General features: G+C 47.4%; 1 pseudogene; it reads right to left on the bottom strand.

Moving 5' to 3' along the window:
- Positions 1 to 3,024: 3,024 nt before the first annotated feature.
- Positions 3,025 to 19,832, bottom strand: part of LOC138288485 (aldo-keto reductase family 1 member C1-like) — a 228,124-nt pseudogene continuing 211,316 nt past the window's right edge.

Below are 19,832 nucleotides of genomic sequence, written 5' to 3' on the forward strand. Positions count from 1 at the left end.
ACATGACTTGAAGTGTTGCCGACGTACCAGCATTTATTACCAGCTGGCCTCCAACCTCAGGGGAATCTGTGGTGACAGACAGCAGCTGGCACCCAAAAGTGGCAGGTAGGCATGGGTTGTGGTAGAAGGGACCAGAGGCCTGGTAGCTGCCTGTCCGGTCCTTGACTGCGAGAAGCAGGCCAGCACAGTTTCGAGTCCAGACTACACACAGACATAACGCCCTGTGAAGAATGCAGGTGGGGGCACCACCAGGCCCAGCTTAAGATAGAGGTATTAATAGCCAACCTCACCCTGAAAACCTGCTAAGTGCAACACAACAGCTGTACATAGGCAGGCCTAAGTAGGTAGTGATTGGGTTTACCATGCCATGGGTCTATCTCAGAGGAGACAATCAGCTGGAGCAAGTGAAAGGGAGAGGGTCACCTTCATAAGCACTCACAGCTGAAATTAATTCTGTCTTGTCTGGAGAGTTGCAGCTCTGTATACTGGACTTCACAGTGTCCGAGGAGAGCAGGAATTCAACGAAGAGCTACCCTTCTAGTACTAATAATGAACACAGGATGCCAGGGCCTGGGGCTCTTTGATAGGTTCAGTACCAGCCCTGTCTTGATCTAAAGATATTGGATAGGAGTAAAGGTGGAAGAAGGGCACTAAGGTTCACTGCACACCATCAGCACTGCAGTTGCATCTTGGAACTGAGCCTGCTAAGCTAAAGCTCAGTGGGCAGTTTGTTTGGCTGGAGTGTGCTACCCATGAAAGTGACAATTCTTTGCAATCCTACACACCATTTGATGGCACAAGATTAGGCATCAGTGGTGAAGGATGTTTAAATATGAAAATGATCCTGAGATTGTCCCATTGACATGGAGGAAGAGCTGCAACTATATACTGATCACTCAGGACCACAGAGTGGGGTGGATCCTGGCTGGGGCATCATAGTAATGAGTGTAAGACCTCTCCCGATTGGTTGTTTGTGCAAGGAAGAACAGGGTGAACATCTGAGGCAAATAGAAAGATTGATTTTGTAAACAAACACATTGTCAGTCTTGATCTCCTAAAGCATGCAAAGTCTAAGAGTGCGCAAGGCTTCACAAAATTCTTTAACATGTGTTTCTCTAACCCAAGATGCATGGCACTTGGCAGGGCTGTGAAGAAAGGAATATCTTACAAGTATTGAGAAGACACCAGGAGGGATAGACAACAGATAAAGACTATAGTGAGTGTGGGGGGTAGAGGGAGATCGAGGAGAGAGAGAGAGTACCTGGGAAGAATGGCAAAAGGTTACTTGGAGATAGGTCAGGCAGAGGTGACTTAATCAGGGAGGGAGGATAGTGTACCTGAGCGGGGCGACTAAAGGGAATGAAGGAGAGAGTACAAGGGATGGGCAGGACAGAACATACGTGACAGCAATACTTTAGGATAGTTGAGGATAGATGTATGGGAGACAGGTTGGGCAGGGATTATGTGAGGAGGGATGCAGTAGACACTGTGAGGAAATGGCACAAGTGAACGTACTTGAGGGGTACGGTGGACAGTGAATACCCGAGTGATGGGAGGAGAGAGCTTAAGTGAAGAATTGTTTTGAACTTAAATATTAGTCAATGGAGAGAGCTCAATATTTTAGAAATGGGGTCACTTTGCTCAACTCGTGACAAAGTGTCACTCATGCAATGCCACAGATACGTGTGTTATAAACATAGTAATCCTGTACACAGGACACACAAAAACACAAATGGTGATGGGTGGAATGCTTACAATAAGTCTAACCATTAATAATCACTCAGGATTGCATTCCAACCCATTGTTCTTTTGCCCACCAGGCCATCCCAGTTTGGAACTAGCCATATGCAAATCAGTTTTGACCCTGCCCCTATAAATCTACCTTGAACTGCTAGGATAGCCCCTCCCTGCACTGGAACACAAGCAACTCAAGACTGGTTTCACCCTGATAGGGGGGTCGTCAGTCGGGTGCAGTCTGGTTCTAGTGGTAACGTGAACACGGGCCCCACATCTGGGCATATTCTTGCTACTTAGGGTGTTACATCAAACACAAAAAAGGCGATAGGAGGAATGCCTGCAATTGCTCGGGGTAGCATTCAAACCCACTGTTCTATTGGCCAGCATGCCACTTCAGTTTTGACTTTACTCCAACAGGAACAGTCCAGCCCGAACTGCTAGGCCCGGTCCTCCCCAACCCAAGATGGGTTTTGCCCTGATTGAGGTTCGTCAATCAGGTGAAGCTTGGTTCCAGTGGTACTGTGAGCACAGGACCCACATCTGGCCCCCCTTGCCACTTATGGCTTTATTTCAAACAAACAAAAGGTGGCTCCTTCCAAACTAAGGTGGCATGGTAGGCAAAAGAAAGATTGGTTGCAATACTACCCCGAACAAGTGATTTTGTGTGTCATGTTATCCATAGACCTTTACTCTTATTATTTATCTCAGAGAAGGTGTAATTTTACTAAAAGCTGAGCTGACCAAGTGAATCACATACCTCTTGTGCGGCACACCTATCATTCATGAAAAAGGCAATGTAAGTGGTTTCTCTCTTATTCTATTCTCCACTTCTACCACTAGCTGTCATGTTCTATAAATGCAGTCACTAGTAGAGACTATGAGAAATGTAAAACAACATTGCTTCCATTTGATTTTGCACACATGCGGTGTTTTGTTGTGCAGAAAAGTTAGCCAAATTTAGTTTATAAGGCTATATGTTCTTAGAGAGGATGTGGTATGTTTTTCCTCTGTGGACTTTGGCACTTCACCATGATACTGTGATGGATGTCTGATTTCATGGTACCAGTTACATGGAGATGGTTTCAGAATATCCACAAGCTAGACGGTGTGTGGGTGTTTATCAGCTTTCCAGCGCCTCCCAGCCCTAGTAAGCAAATTTACTCACACATAATATTAAACTACAGCAGTGCTTTTATAAAACAGTTGCAGTGGCACAAATTAACCACTGCATCTTAAAGGTTTACTATTATAAGGGAATATGAGTTACTGTACGATTTAATGCAGGTTTTCTGCACATCAATTGTGAATTTACATTCTCCGTTCAAGGCATTTCTGCACCTAAATCCAACTGGTATGTGCAAATGGCTATGTGAATGGAACTCTCTGTGGGTTCTGATTCAAAGGTTTGCCAGAACTTGCAGGTCACAGGTCTGAATCCTGGCAGGGTTGATTCAGCTGCTTCTCCTTCCGAAGTCAAAAGAGATCATTCAGTTGAGATCTAGGAGGCTAAAAGGATATCCTTGAGAGCCGAAATGTCCTTCGCAACGCTGTGTAGATTTGCTAGTATTCATCATTGTAGGGATATTCAGGGTGATCAGCGCACCTAGAAAACACAAAGCAATTACTTATTTTCGGTAGTCATTCTCTGCAAAATGAAGTAGTAACTGAATATAACTAAGGTACTGGGACTGGGTGAGGAACAGTCATTCAACATGCCACATGGATTTGGGCGTAATTGAAGGACTGAATTGCAGACCAGCTATAAACTTACACCACCCATCAGCAGATGTAAAACCCTGGCCTTGGGATCCACATTAGCCTCTACAATTAAAACATGGCCCTACTTCTAATTGTTTCTCTAAACTACCGATCTTCACAAACGTGTGATCTGCATGACAGTTACCCAAAAGTCCATCTTCAGATGTAATTACTACTGGCAGCCATCTTGTGAATCAAAGCAACTCCAATTCAATGCCTGCTACTTTAAAACACTACTGACCGGTGTGATGGACATCCCCCGACCACCCCTCTTGGCTCATTGCAATAAATGCACAATTTATCACAGACACCTCCGTAGCATAGCTACCAAATTCTAAGTTGCTGATGTGTGACATTTTCATGCTTGCTGTCTGCAAATGAGTAACTTTCCCTGGCCTTATTGTGACACTTAGAGTGGCACTTTATAGCAAACTCAAACACTGACTTCCGACATAGGAATGCATTCTGCCTATTACAGGATTTTCCGCAAGCAGAGTAATTCTTACAAAGCTTGGGACTGGAGGACTGAAAGCACAGAGACAGATAAAAAGGAGGGAGGCGGTAATCATTTGTAAATTGTTCAGTACAGCATGCACTTTTTGCAGGCAGCTACCAGGCAATTAGGTCAGAAGACCTATGCTTTTCATTTTTTCACTCACGCATGTTTTGTGGCACGAATTAGAATTTTTGCTTGAACAATCACAATCTTCATATTTATCTAGCCTCATGAAAGTGGATCCAGAGGAGCTGGTGATCTGCCCCAGCAATGACTCAACACACTCCAAATGTTTGGGGGCAGACGAACCCCAAGATTTGACAAACACACACACACTAATTCACACCAGCCACAACATCCCTCTCACTTTCCTTGTTATTGTGTGTCTCGAAGCATCTGAGGGAACTCGTGCATTTTATTTTAAGGCAACAGAGCCATGCCGAATTACCTGGCAAACTTTATTTCTTTGATCTGTCAATCCAGATGTAACATTTCCTTGTGAAGTGTATTAATTAAAATGGGATTTGCCAAACCAGTACAAGGAGGGTACATTTGAAGGTTTAGTCCTCGGTTCCAGTTTACCTCTTACTGGAGAGCTGAGAGATTGCTGGTATCCATTGTATCACCACCTCATCTCAACCCCATGCGCTCCAGGGACCTTGCAGCATGTAGGTTGAGATTACGCTCCAGCTATAAAATGCACTGCTGTGTTACAGCACCTTGGGCAGTATGAAGGCCAGAGGAGGCCTTATTTATGCGACTAATGCATTTCAGTGCAGTGATGCGGAGACAGGCAGTAAAATGCGTTTGTCTGACCTGCTATGCGTGGGTCTTGGCAGAGATGTCTTAGTGTAAAAGAAAGGTAGTTTAATGTGACAAGTCTGACATCACAAACATCTGCACCTGCTCCATGAGGCTTCACACACAATATAGGTACCCATGAAAGAGGATGTCGCTCTGAAGACACTCCACGATGTGTCAGGCGTGGGTTATGGATACCCTCGATTTCCAGCAAATGTAAAATACTGCAATAAAAAAACACACCTCAGTGCAGGTGGTGTGGTAAATTGAGCCACATATGATGTTTAAACATGTTGACCTCCATTACAAGGTTGACAGCATTCCTATTTTGTTTTAATCTTTCACCAGGAGGACAAATTATGTATGTACACATGTATGTATGTGGTATTTCTACAGCATGAGCCTGGCCAAATGGGCAGTGAGTGTTGTACAGGGGGAAAGATAAGCATAAAGTCAATAAGTGACAAGTAGCTGATTTGTCGACTGTTAATGTACTGTGATGTAGTGTTCTTTAAAAAGGTGTGTCTTTAACTGTTTCCTAAGTTGAAGTAGAGTTGAGGCGGTTTTGATGGATATAGGATGTTGCTCCAGATCTTGGGTGCATAGATAGAAAAGGCCTGTTTTTCTCTTTTTACGTCTTAGTCTGTCTGCAGTTTAATGGTGTCCTGGCTGTGGGCTTGCTTAGAACTGCCAGACATGATGAGCTAGTCTGCAAGGTAAGTGGGGGTGCTGTAGGAGCTGGGTTTGCAGATGGTACAGGCCAGCAAGTGGAGCCAGTGGAGTACCATCAGGATGGGGATGATGTGATTATCTTTCTTCAGGCCCTGGATGTGATATGCTGTGGTGTGTAGGATGCCCTTAAAAGGTGCCAATATGGAGTCTGGGAGTCCATGCACAAGGGCATTACCACAATCTTGGTGCAAGACTACAAAGTCGTAAACAGCAGCTCTGAACTCTGTTTCTGGAAACAAATGGTTGGTTTCACTGTCTTTAGAAGAGAGAATTTTTATCAGGCTGTGTTTTTTTATTTGGTATTTGGAAATGTGTTCCTTGAGGGAGAGGTTGGTGTCCAGGGTGAGTCCAAGTAAACTGCTATTTAGTGAAAGTTGGATGTCAATGCCATCAATGTTCACATCACAAAGCAAATAACAGGAATACTGTCTTAAATGGGTTGAGCTTCAGATATGTGCTGAACATCCAAGTCTGGATGATGTGAGGCAGTTTTTGAGGTGGATGTCTGAAGAAGAGGAGACTTTTAAGAAGGGTTGAGTATTATCAGTGTAATGGTGAATCTTGATGCTGCTGTCAGTGAGAAGGGCACCAAGTGGCTCCATGCAGAGGTTAAAGATGACAACGCACAGAATGGAACCCTGGGGGATTTCACAGGTGACAGGGATCTTTTGGGACCTGCGGGTGCATCTGAAGGTTAGATGATCAACTGTATTAAAAGCACTTGAGAGGTGCAGCAATATCAGGAGGCACGTGTCATCTTCATTTGTTGTGAGGTGGGAATTGACAAGAATGAGCAATGTAGTAGTTTCTGTGCTGAAGTGTGATCTGAAGCCAGACTGGTAGTCATGCAGTCAAGTCACATTATTACCTACACTTACCTACACTTACGCTTGAACGTGTAGAAGTGCATCAGTACTCCCATAATATAAGCATCAGCAACTAGGAAATGCATAAAATCAAATAAATATTATTAGAACACAAATGTGAAATATATAAGTAAAACCAAGGTTACATTGAAAATGGGTTCCCTTCAGGACTTCTATACAGCCAGTGCTATGATTCTCCAATAAATATTAAAGATTATACAATATGGCCATTAGGTCTCCATCTTCAGTAATTTTGGCTGGTATGAAGATGCACCATTAAGTGGATGTAGCAACACAAATTAATTTAGTGGCACTTTTGGCAGTCTTTTTATCTGAGAGGCAATACTATTGGATACAAAATACCCATTTCAGCGGTGGGAAAATAATGTTATATTGGAGGGAAATCACGTATGTTGACTGACCACAAAAGTAAATTGGGATTATACAGCCCGATGGCTCCTAGTGTGAAATTATGGTTTGACCTAAAACAACCAGGATACAATGGAGATGTAAAAATGCCATGGTAAAAGAACTGGAAACAAAGCAATACAAACCATTTCAGATTTATCTCAGGTCCTACTGGATTTTGTGTGAATCTTCCTTTTTTCTGTTTGAGGTTATAATTAGCAAACTGTAATCTTCTCAAGATATAGGACAGTCACCCTTCTTGGGTTTATCACTGTCTTATTGTGTCTGAATTGCAAATCTTTATCTCGGTCCACATAACCCCTTCAGTGCTCAGTTACACTGCCATTTGTGGAGTCACCATCCCAACAGGAATACATGGCATCTATTGAAATATGGAACAGTATCAAAAGACCTTGGATACCAATTGTAATTATTACTCACCAAAGAATTGTCCAGTAACAAATGGCTGCATCAGAAAGACCTAGAAACACCCCCTGACACCAAATTGCTGGTGACAGGAATTTCACAGAGTTGGGTTGTTTTGATGTAACAGGCACAACCAAACCCAGACCTCCTCCTCAGAACATTGCTAAGCACTGAAGTCCCTCTTCAACCAGTGCCACAACATGTTGACATGTTGAGAATAGAGGTGAAGGACAGCTAGGCCATATTACAGAAGGGTCATGGTAAACTATTTGTGCTCCTCGAGCCTTCTGTCCCATCTGTCATAGACATGGGATTATGATCTAAAAGGGATCACAAGAAATGATGGATCAGTGTGTTACTCTACTACACACTCTCAGTGCTCCTGGACAACACCCTTTACTCTTCTAGACTGCAAGAGTCTCTCTGCAAGTACCCCTTGGAGTACTCTAGAAGCATTGTGTGAGGATATTTCTTCACTTTTAACAAGGAGTATGACCACCTTGTCCACCTGGTACAATTTGAAAAATACTCCTAATGGAGATGAATTGTGGGGCGTCCAGACCTGGGTGATGGAAGGCTCTTGCTGGAACATTTTTAAAATTGCATGTGTAGCGAACAGTGCAATTTTTAAGTGCAGTGTGTGCAGTACATTTGGATCATCCAACAAGACCCCCAGCAATTCAAGTGTGAGTGGATCAAATACACGTAGGACTAAGCTGTTTTATCAATCTGCTCACTTAAAGGTACAATTTGCTCGCTTTGAGGTATCAGGTCAAGCTCAAGGCTTTGCATTTGAATATATGGGATAGATAAGCTGTTACACCTGGCAGTTAAAAGAAGCCACCAAGGTTTGCATATCACAACTGATAAATGATTGTCCTGTGACAGGGCAAAGCCAGTTTACTGTAATTCTGAATTTGTAGAAGATTCTAACAATATTGACGACCTTCCCATAGTGTCAACATTTGCACCTGTCATCAAAGTTGATGTCAAGACTGCTTTAGCAGGTTGTTCATCGGGGTTCTCAACTTGATTCCTGCTCCCAAAAATGTTTAATTTAGGATCAGAGATTATTTTCCACAACTCTGTAGGTTTCGTAGGTTTCACAATTATTCCCTAGAAACTGGGGTAAACCCCTCCGTCTGATACTTTATTATAGAGATGCCTCTGCTGGAGAATCCGACTACAGATCCCGCCATTTTGGCAATTTTAGCCCTACTTCTTTCTTGCATGTGCCAACTAAAATCTTGTAAAAGTCAGTAAATAAGCAGCTGTCGATCTTTCTTGAAGCACTCTTTCTCCTGGATGGCTCCCAGTCAGGCTGCTGGCAACAGTACAAAGACTGATCTTCTAGATATCTCGGACCAACTTCATGCCAATTTAGACAATGAAGGTCATTCTGCTTTGGTGTTATTAGACCTTTCAGCACCATTCAACACCGTGTTATACTCCATTCAACTGAAGCAGCTACTCAGTACGGATATTCATGCCTCAGCGCTCAAGTGAATACACTCTTTTCTCTTTGATTACTCTCAGAGTCATCTTGTACCCTTACAAATCCACACCTTTCCAGCTTACACTCAGGAAGTTCCTCAGAGCTCCTCTCTTAGACCGCACCTATTTAGACTGTATTTACCACCTTTGTCCCAAATTGTGCAATCTTTTAGTTTCTCATTTGTGGCTCATGCTGATGATACAATGTTCAGGGGGGCCATATTTATGTAAAATGCTTACAGGCAGGAGCTGTTAAAGACTTCTTTTTGTCAGTTGCCAAATTGACGCACAAACACTGCCTGCAATTTAATTCCTCTAAAACTGAGATTCTGGTCATCAGTGCGCCTGAACCCATTTGATCCCATTGATGATGGTCTTTGGCTATAGCCAAGCTAATTTTCCTTCAACCAAAGTGGGAAACTTTGGTATTCTCTTTGATACAGAGCTGTCATTAAGTCTCAGATTATGGCAGTTTCTTTGTCCTGCTTTGTTATTTTGAAAACCTTTATATAAGTTCTGGAAAAGTTTGGAACATCACCATCCAGGAAGTGATCATGTCTAGGTTGGATTATGGCAACTCACTTTACCTGACATTCAACAACTGCCAACAATAAAGAATGCTGCTGCTCGTTGAACATTAAAACCTCTGCAACACCTTTCTGTTAGGAGTCTACTACAGGATATACCCTGGCTCACCATTAATAAGAGAGTGCTTTTTAAGAAATGTCTACTCACTTACCAGGCCATTAACTAGACAGGTCCTCAATACTTTCAAAGGCTGGTACAGCTGTAAATACATTGATAGCTTGAAGGTCTTCGGGACTGCTTAAGGACCATATAAATGATGCTGTGGGGCTTGAAGGAGGTACAGGCCAGCAAGGGGAGCCAATGGAGTTCCATGGAGATATTTAGTGTAACCCAGGTTTCAGCATGCCAGAATGGGGGGGACGTTTCTTCTTCTTCCTGACTTCCAAACACTGGGACCTTCTCCCAGCTGACCTGTGTATGGCATCTACCATTATGAAGTTTCAAAAGAAAACTGAAAAGCTGGCTTTCCAATCTTAGTCTTCCACTTGCATTATCAATACGCCTGGGATAGCATATGGAGTTGCTGGTTGCGGTATAAAAGTTTTTTTCTTCATTCATTCATGACAAGCAAAAAACTGTTTTTCAATTGTCTTACAAGTTGCGTACATCCTGGCAGAACCCCGCTCAAACAGTGCATTGTTCAGCTGGCACTGCAGACTTTGCCAATGATTGACTCGTGAGAATAATGGATTGTCTTTGAAACCATGGTACATACATGGCTGCACCCATTTGTAGGCTAACAGTAATTTAGAGCTGAGTGCAATTTACTGTTGCCTGGATTGCTGGAAGCAGAGCGTGCCACCAGTAAGTGAGTTCGTACATCTGAGCCTCAATCCCTGGAGCAATGTGAAAGAACCATTTTCCCAAAGTTACTCACTGGCAGTTGTTTCCACTAACCTTGCTCATACGAAACATATCCAATTATGGAATGAGGATGGATTAAGTGGTACAAACTCTAGATTGAGATGCAATTTTGGAGGGTTTTAAGTGGATGCTAGTTTCGTACCACTGGACTTGCTGCAGAACAAATGAGGGGCAAGGACTCCGGATGGAGCCCTCTTCTCAGGTATTTATTGGCTACTCCTGCTGCTGGATCTTTGGTGCACTTACCACCTTATTTGTTTTTAACTTGTGAGAATTAACTTGCGGCATACTTTTGTTTACTGTGCCTTCTTTTTTGTAGTCTACTGTGGACATAATTGGTTGAGCACCAGGCTGATGGAACAAGATCAATAATCAGAGACATTTGCTCAGACAAATCTTACATTTTGAAAGGCTGCACACTCACATTCATGTCATATTACCTATTTTCTTTTAGTTTTTCCTAATTCGTTAATTACAGTCAACACTTATTAAACGGATTATCATAACATAGATCTGTTTGATTGAATTATTACCTATTTCTCCACAAAAAAAATGACTTACATTTCCAAACAGTCATAGTGCAAGTTTCTGTTGAGGCCATCAATTATTTTCATATCTTCAGGTTCCAAATGGAAGTCAAACACCTGCTATTGAAAAATAATTCTCAGTGACATAAAGCAGAAGAGAACTATTGTACAGTACAACAAATGCAGAAGATCAATTCTCCTTTCAATGAGTGAAAACCTTAGATGAAAACATCCCACATGGGGTAAGGGAGCAACTGCTTCAGGAAATAAGGACGGTATGACTGATACTTCAAAGCCAATCAGTACACAGCTCTCTTCATGGTAATCCCTCATTTCAACAAATTCTAAACGTCAGTTGGTAAAAAACACTTAAGTGGAGAAGCCATTCCTTCCACCTATCTCAAACGGGAGGCAAGGTGATTGTTTTTGAGACCGCTGAAAAAGAGAAAGAGAAAGAGGGACTAGAGGTAAAATCAGGCATCTCTCATATATATTAGTAAGTTACCCTCTGTGTAGGCCTTGCAGCTCACAAGGTAGAGTGCATAGAACTTAAAATAAAGGCATATAGAAAATTAATGTTATAGTGTCCATGACAAGGCCCTGAAAGCTATTTTCATTGTGGCAGGCCCGAGCTGTACTATGTAATAAGGCAAGGCAAAGAAAAAAAATGAACTGCTGTTTCTGTATAGTTATTAAAAATCCTATTCAATTATGTGATTGGATTTTTAAGTAAATGTAACTTTAAGGAAATTACTCTTTACCTGCCTGAGCCTTCTGGAGTCTAATTAGCATTAACCTCTGACAGCTGGTCACCCTGTACTCAGTCAACAACGAGATGTGAAGTTCCATCTGCGAACCCCACAATAGATCACTTTGATTGACAGGTCTACCTGACTGAACACAGATGGCCCATCTGAGCTCAGCAGAATATTCAGAGTTCGAGCTACTGACATCCTTTTGGGACAGCAGTGCCAATTCCTGCCTGATAGGTCTGTCAGAGGCACATGTAAAATGTTTGCACTCTTGTTAGCTACTGTTTGTTCATCATCATAAACTTTATTTCGGCATCCAGTGCCATAAAAGTCACATCGAACCACAAACAATAATAAATTGAAGTTCATAAAATAAAATTGGCTAAAATGAATAAAAAATGATAACGTACAGAATGCAGAACAATAAAAGAAGAGTATGTCAAAACACAGTTTCGAGATACAGTATTGGAGCAGAAGTATACATGTAAGACTGCAGGGACATAGAGGTAAGCAGTCTTGGTCAATTTCCTTCTAATGCGCCACATTTCTCTGAGAAATTTGGCAACTGCAATGCAATGGGCAGACTGGAGTCTGATTTTAAAATGTTCATGGCTGCAGCGTGATCTCGGCATGCAAAGAGGACATGGGCAGTTGACTCCTGGTGCAGGTTGCAGCAGGGGTATAACTTGTTGCTAGGGGCCTTATTCTGCCATCTGCTGGTAATGGGATGGAACCAAATCTGAATTGCATAGAGAGCGTCCTATCGGTCAGATCTAAAATGCTGTCCAGGTAAGGTTCTAACAACCAGGTAGACTTGAACTCCAGAAACTCACTAGTTAATCGCCCTAATGAGTGCGAGCGAGATATAGGGGGTCATTCTGACCCTGACGGGCGGCGGAGGCCGCCCGCCAGAGTTCCCCCCTCCGAAATACCGCTCCGCGGTCGAAAGACCGCGGAGGGTATTCTAAGTTTTTCCCTGGGCTGGCGGACGGTCGCCAAAAGACCGCCCGCCAGCCCAGGGAAAAACTCCCTTCCCACGAGGATGCCGGCTCGTAATCGAGCCGGCGGAGTGGGAAGGTGCGACGGGTGCTGTTGCACCCGTCGCGTATTTCACTGTCTGCCAAGCAGACAGTGAAATACTCGTAGGGGCCCTCTTACGGGGGCCCCTGCAGTGCCCATGCCAGTGGCATGGGCACTGCAGGGGCCCCCAGGGCCCCGCGACCCCCCCTACCGCCATCCGGTTCCCGGCGGGCGGACCGCCGGGAACTGGATGGCGGTAGGGGGAGTCGGAATCCCCTCAGCGGCGCAGCTAGCTGCGCCGCCTTGGAGGATTCAAAAGGGCGGCGGTACACTGGCGTGAGACCGCCAGTGTTGCCGGTCTGACCGCGGCTTTACCGCCGCGGTCAGAATGCCCTGCGCGGCACCGCCGGCCTGTCGGCGGTGCTCCCGCCGACCCTGGCCCCGGCGGTCTAAGACCGCCGGGGTCAGAATGACCCCCATAGACTGGGTTGCCCACTCCCAGTAGCAGGACTTCACTTTTTCTTTGGTCGGTGGTGGCCCTGTGTGTGAAGAGTTCCATGAGTCTCCCATCCCTATGGCAATCAATGCTGACTTAACTGAATGGATCCACCGGATCTTATTGGAGTTGCCAAGGAACAAACTTCCCTAAACGCGGTGGCATAGGAGGAAAGTTCGGGAGTTGCCATGATTCTCCTCCAGAACAACAGCGGTATGAGACCGACTATGGCAGCTAGTGGTTTATGGGCCAGATCCAAGTGCAAAGGAAGAAGCAGGGTACTCCGGAGAAGGGAGGTGAGCTTTCTCATAAACATGTTCTCAGTACGAGTAAGCGCCTTTACATCCTCAAAGCCCCAGAGTTTGGCCCCGTAAAGTGCTGCGCTAACAGACTTCATGTTATAAATCTGGAGAGCAGCAGCTATTGGTCATGTACTTGATGCATGGTGCTCCCTTAGAAGGACGCCCACTAGCTGGCTAAATTTTAATGATGTGGCGTTGATATGGGCTTTCCAAGACATTGAGGCCCTCATTACAACATTGGCGGTAAAAGCCGCTTACCGCCGTGCAGAAGACAGCCAACACACCGCCGCAGCAGCGGAATTCCGCCATGGTCATTATGACCCACTGCTCGGAATCCGCCAAAATTCAGACACCCACACAAGTCCGCCACACCAAAGGTCAGTGATAAACTGGCGAAAACAAAACCTCCACCGCCACGCCAACAGAAATACGCCCACACTATCACGACACATGAATCCACACTCAAAATACACACACTCCTACAAAACACTACCACATTGGACAAATCGAAATACACACACCTGATACACATACACACACCACTCCCACACACCCATTACAATATAAAACACACACCCACATCACCCACAAACCCCTACGACAAAACTTACAGAGAGAAGGCCAGAGAGAGACACTACAAACTACTACCAAGCATCCACAGGCACACAATACCATCACCCACATAACTTCCACGCACCTCACACAACACACCACTAAATATCACCCCACTTATCACTACACACACCACCCCACACATCACCCACACCACCCCATGGCCCGGCAAAGACACCCCAGGTTCTCTGAGGAGGAGCTCAGGGTCATGGTGGAGAAAATCGTCTGGGTAGAGCCACAGCTATTCGGATTACAGGTGCAGCACACCTCCACAGCTAGGAAGATGGAGCTATGGCGCAGAATAGTGGAAAGGGTCAACGCAGTGGGACAGCACCCAAGAAATAGGGATGACATCAGGAAGAGGTGGAACGACCTACGGGGGAAGGTGCGTTCCGTGGTCTCAAGACACCACCTTGCGGTTCAGCGGACTGGCGGCGGACCACCACCTCCTCCCCCACAACTAACAACATGGGAGGAGCAGGTCTTGGTGATTCTGCATCCTGAGGGCCTCGCAGGAGTAGATGGAGGAATGGACTCTGGTAAGTCAAATCTTAACTATTACATCCCCCCCTACTTGCATGCTATCACATACCCTCACCCCATCACTCCAACTCCTCACAAATGACCCAACATCACAAACAACACATCCTAACACCAAGCCCTGCATGCAACAACAAAGCATGGACACCCATCACCAAAGCATGGCCACTGCACATACCCATACACCCCCCTAACCCACCATCACACAAGGACCCACACAAGAATGCAGGCACTGGGGTGCATGGTCACCCACCCATTGCACACCATGGCACACACAGATGTAATAAACATCCTTTTATACCCCTGCAGCACCCCTACCCAACGTCACCAGACAGGGGGGTCCACACATGTCCACACCACCAACAGAAGAGGCCCACAGTGATGACAGCAGCTCTGTCTAACTGGATCTAGATGACCAGCCCGGCCCATCGGGGACCTCTGGACAGTCGGTTCCCCTGACACAGTCACAGGCCACTACAGAGCTTCCACCCTCTGGAAACACCAGCACAGCACCCACCCAGCGGGCCCATACCTCTGTCCCCAGGACACGTCAATCAGCAGTGTGTCCACCACTACAGGGAACCCAGGCTAACCCACCACCCCAACAACAACAGGGACCTGGGGGCAGTGGCAGTGGGCACACGGTCCAGGGGATGGAGGCCCAGGAACACAGGGGAACTGGGAGGGCTGCTGTGCGACATGGGGCGGACAGGCCAAGGGAACCCACTCTCCACGAGGCCCTCTCCAACATCATGGGAGCCTACCACCATTCCCAGGAGTCAATGGCAACGGTACTGGCCAAGTTCCAGGAGACCCAGCGTCTGCAGGAGGAACAGTATTTGGGCTTCAGGGAGGAACTCCGATCCATCAATTCCACCCTGGGTACCATCGTAGGGCTGCTGAAGGAAGTCCTCAACACCAGGAGGGACACTGTGGCACAACAAGGGGCCCCTGACGCTAGCCTGGATGATGAACTGCCCACCACCTCCGCCGGCGCTAGTGGACAGGAGGCACTGCCACAGGACCACCACACCAGCACCCCACCCCCTGCAGAGGGTGAACCACCCCGCAAACGGTCCCTGAGATCCAGGACAAAGACAGAGAACGATGCCAAGACCCCCCCAAGAAATGAGACCACCCTGAATGTCATCCTTCTGTCCCACTTTATCAACCTGTCCATCCTCAAACTGCCCCAGCTCCACTTCCTATGCCCATTTGGGCAATGCACCTGTGAGACTAATAGACTGGACTCTGCCATGGACATTCCTCCACCATCACCCCTCACCATTTTACAACCCCCTCCACTATTGAGCACTTAAATAAACACCCTTGAAGCACAAAACAATCTGGAGTCAGTCTTTGATTTCGAAATAGTGTATTAGCAATTACAGTGTCAAAATGCGCTTTCAAATGTAATGTCAACATACCTATGTCACAGAGCTCTAGTCCATGAGGAAACAAAGCAGATGCACAGTGGGACCCACATCTGTGAAATCGTAAGGGAAAGTGACAACTCAGTGACCATACACTGGGTGAAAACGACAGACAGTGGAGAGGTAGTAGTGTTAAAGTACATGTAGTAGGCAGGTTTGTATTCTTACCTGTGTCTCACTGGAAATATTGCAGGATCACCGAGTTCCTGTTGTCGATGTCCTCTTCTTCTGCTTCCTCGTCTTCACTGTCCACAGGCTCCACAGCTGCCACAACACCGCCATCTGACCCATCCTCCTGCAGAAAAGGCACCTGTCGTTGCAAAGCTAAGTTGTGAAGCATACAGCAGGCCACGATGATCTGGCACACCTTCTTTGGTGAGTAGAATAGGGATCCACCTGTCATATGGAGGCACCTGAACCTGGCCTTCAGGAGGCAGAAGGTCCGCTCTATAATCCGCCGAGTTCACCCATGGGCCTCATTGTAGCATTCCTCTGCCCTTGTCCTGGGATTCCTCACTGGGGTCAGTAGCCATGACAGGTTGGGGTAACCAGAGTCACCTGTAAATGGCGAGGGCAACTGTTAGACACACGCTAACCTGTAGGGATATCCCCAGACCCAGACAACCATTCCCACTGACTTGCTTCCAGGTGCTCACCTAATAGCCACATACGGTGCCTCTGGAGTTGCCCCATCACATAAGGGATGCTGCTATTCCACAGGATGTAAGCGTCATGCACTGAGCCAGGAAATTTGGCATTCACATGGGAGATGTACTGGTCGGCCAAACACACCATCTGCACATTCATGGAATGATAACTCTTCCGGTTTCTGTACACCTGTTCACTCCTGCGGGGGGGGGGGAACTAAAGCCACATGTGTCCCATCAATGGCACCTATGATGTTAGGGATATGTCCCAGGGCATAGAAGTCACCTTTCACTGTAGTCAAATCCTCCACCTGAAGGAAAACGATGTAGCTGCGCATGTGTTTCAGCAGGGCAGACAACACTCTGGACAACACGTTGGAAAACATAGGCTGGGACATCCCTGATGCTATGGCCACTGTTGTTTGAAATTACCCACTTGCAAGGAAATGGAGTACTGACAGCAGCTGCACTGGAGGGGGGATTCCTGTGGGATGGCGGATAGCTGACATCAGGTCTGGCTCTAGCTGGGCACACAGTTCCAGGATTGTGGCACGATCAAGCCTGTAGGTGAAGATCACATGTCTTTCCTCCATTGTCGACAGGTCCACCAGCGGTCTGTACACCGGAGGATGCCGCCATCTCCTCACATGTCCCAGCGGACGGTGCCTATGAAGGACAACAGCGAGCACAGAGTCAACCAACTCAGAGGAACGTACCCACAGCTTACACAGAACACAAATCATAATCAGAAAATTGGCCTGTATGAGTGTTGAGGCAAGGCCTAGGTATGTGTGACGCAGTGAAAAATTAAGCCATGTGGGCGCCTGAAATGGCGGCTGCCTGACCTGTAAAGTGGGACAATGGGATGTGAGGTAACTGCGCTGGCGTTGTACACCGTCGCGGTCGAAGACCGCAGCACAAATCTGCATTGGTTAACATTGGACCCTATGGGTCCCAGGAGCCAATGATGATGTACGCCGGCGGTGACGGTACGCACCGCCCCAGACGTGACCACCATTTTCTATCTGTTCAATCACTTGATACCTGATCTTCGACAGGAGAGGACCTACACTGCAAGTTCTGCTGTGACCTCGGTCTGGAAGAGACAATGGCTCATGCGTCTGGGGAAAGGGCCCCTGCCTTCACATCGGAGGAGTTGGAGAAACTCGTGGATGGGGTCCTCCCCCAGTACACGCTACTCTACGGTCCTCCAGACAAACGGGTAAATACACTGGGAGCATGCTGTATGGGCTATGCCTGTGTGGAGTGGGGTGGATGAAAGATTGGGGTGGTGGAGATTGAGGCGTGCATGAAACGACGGGGAGTGCATGTGCGTCATGGCAAGGATAGGGAAGGGGGCCAATGACTGTGATGGTGCGGACGGTTATATCTTCTCCTTTTCCCCTATACTATTCCTGTAGGTCAGCGCCCACCAGAAAAAGGATATTTGGCGTGCCATCGCCAAGGAAGTCTGGACCCTGGGGGTCTACCACAGACGGAGCACCCACTGCCAGAAAAGATGGGAGGACATTCGCTGCTGGAGCAAGAAGACGGCTGAGGCCCAGCTGGGGATGGCCTACCAACGTGGGAGGGGTGCCCGTCGCACCATGACCCCCCTGATGTTCAGGATCCTGGCGGTGGCATACCTGGAGTTCGATGGGCGCTTGAGGGAATCACAGCAGCCACAAGGGGGTGAGTACACTCTCATTCTGCTGATTTTGCGCGCAGTGGAGGTGTCTGGGTGGGGGAGATGGGCTGTGGGTCTCCCTAGGCCAGGGCGAGTGTGCTAGTTAGGTCCCCTGGTTCTGGCAGACCCTGTGACACCCCACCCCACCTGTGTACAGTGCCAAGTACACCTAGTCAGGCTCCTGTGACATCCATGTGTGCAGATGTCGGCCATAGCCTTGTAGGCCATGTCCCAGGGATTGAACAGTGGACCCCAAGTGTGCGGCGTAGTGCAGGGGGCTTCTGTGTCTGTCGTGTCCACCAACGGTAGTGGTAATGCATGCACTCAACATGTCTTTCTTCTGTCGTTCCCCCCCCTTTTTGTGGTCTCCCTGTTCTTGTGTGCATCGGCATCATCAGGCAGAGGAGCAGTGGCACTGGAGCAGAAGGGAGCTGCATCCCACATGGCCCTGGAGAACGAGACTACGGACTCTGAATTCACCAGTGGGACAGAGGGCGAGGGGAGCTCCACGGCGGGGACAGGATCTGACACCAGTGATACAGACTCGTCCTCTGATGGGAGCTCCCTTGTGGTGGTGGCCACATCTGTGCCCCCCGCATCTACAGGTACAGCCGCCACCCCCCCCTACCAGCACCGCCCTCCCAGCAGCCCCTCAGCCTTTTCCCCGTGCCCGCTCACCCAGGAGGGTGGGCATCACCTTCGCCCCAGGCACCTCAGGCCCAGCCCCAGTCACTCCTGCTGTCCTCAGTGAGGAGGCCATTGACCTCCTCAGGTCCCTCACTATTGGGCAGTCTACCATTTTGAATGCCATCCAGGGTATAGAAAGGCAGTTGCAACAAACAAATGCATTCCTGGAGGGCATTCATTCTGGTCAGGCGGCCCTTCAGCGAGCTTTTCAGACTCTGGCCTCAGCACTGATGGCAGCTAATGTCCCTGTCTCTAGCCTCCCCCTTCAACTTCCTCCACCCAGACCCAATCCCCTCTACCTCAGCCTATCCCAAGCACACCTTCAGACCAGCATGCACACACGCCAACACACAAGGGAAGCTCTGGCAAACATAAGCACCACACATCCCACAGGCACTCACGCAAGCATCACAGACATGCAGACACACCAACACCCACTGCCTCCACTGTGTCCCCCTCCTCCTTGTCTACCTCCTCCCTCTCGTCTCGACTCACACCTGAATGCACTACATCTACAGCCACTGCTTCCATCACCAGCACACACACCACCACACCCAGCTCACATGCACTCACCACCCCCACTACCATTCACACGTCCCCTGTGTCCTCTCCCAGTTTGTCTGTGACACCACCTCCCAATATACACAAACGCAGCCACACACCCATCCAACAGCCATCCACCTCACGACAGCCTACAGTGCATGCACCTTCACCCAAAGTCACCAAACGAACACCGCCCACAACCACAATCTCTTCCTCCACTCCCAAACCCCCTCCAGCTACCCATCCCAGTGTTCCCAAAAAACATTTCCTATCCTCCCTTGACCTCTTTCCCTCACCTCCCCCACCCCGTCAGTCTCCTAGGGCTCGACTCTCCAGGACCCAACCTAGCACCTCAGCCACAACATCTCCGGGACCAGTGGTGCCTGTAGTCACCGGAATCTGGAGTGCACCGGCCA

The sequence above is a fragment of the Pleurodeles waltl genome, chromosome 4_1 (assembly GCF_031143425.1).
Source record: "Pleurodeles waltl isolate 20211129_DDA chromosome 4_1, aPleWal1.hap1.20221129, whole genome shotgun sequence".
NCBI lineage: Eukaryota > Metazoa > Chordata > Amphibia > Caudata > Salamandridae > Pleurodeles > Pleurodeles waltl.